Consider the following 582-nt stretch of genomic DNA (forward strand, 5'->3'; position numbering starts at 1 on the left):
GCCCCACAACCTACAAAAGAAAGAAAGAAAGGAAGGGAGAGAGAAGAGAAAAAGAAAGGAAAAGAAAAAAGAAAGAGCTAGACTGGAGGCTGGACTTAAGTGGTAGTTTACTGGCTGTGAGCAAGAAAGCCCAATGATGCCAGACGTCAAGTTCAAGCCTCACACCAAAAAAAACCATAAAAAGTTAAAATGATACATTTTATGTCATTTGTTATTTTAACATAGTTATTTACTTGGGTGCAGGGTTTGAACTCAAGGTCTTATGCTTGCTAGTTAGGCACTCTACCACTTGAGCCACACTTCTACCCCTTTTTGCTTGCATTGTTTTTTAGTTGGCTTTATTTATTTATTTATGGTGCCAGACCTGGGGCTTGAACTCAGGGCATGGGCTCTGTTCCTGAGCTCTCTTTGCACAAGGCTAGCACTCTACCACTTTATCTAGGGCTGGCTTTGAACCACAGTCCTCCAATCTCAGCCTCCTAAATTGCTAGGATTACAGGTATGAGCCCCCAGTACCTGGATGCTGCTGCTGCTGCTGCTGCTGTTTCTTCTTCTTCTTCTTCTTCTTCTTCTTCTTCTTCT

The sequence above is a fragment of the Dipodomys ordii genome, unplaced genomic scaffold (assembly GCF_000151885.1).
Source record: "Dipodomys ordii isolate 6190 unplaced genomic scaffold, Dord_2.0 Scaffold171, whole genome shotgun sequence".
Taxonomy (NCBI): Eukaryota; Metazoa; Chordata; class Mammalia; order Rodentia; family Heteromyidae; genus Dipodomys; species Dipodomys ordii.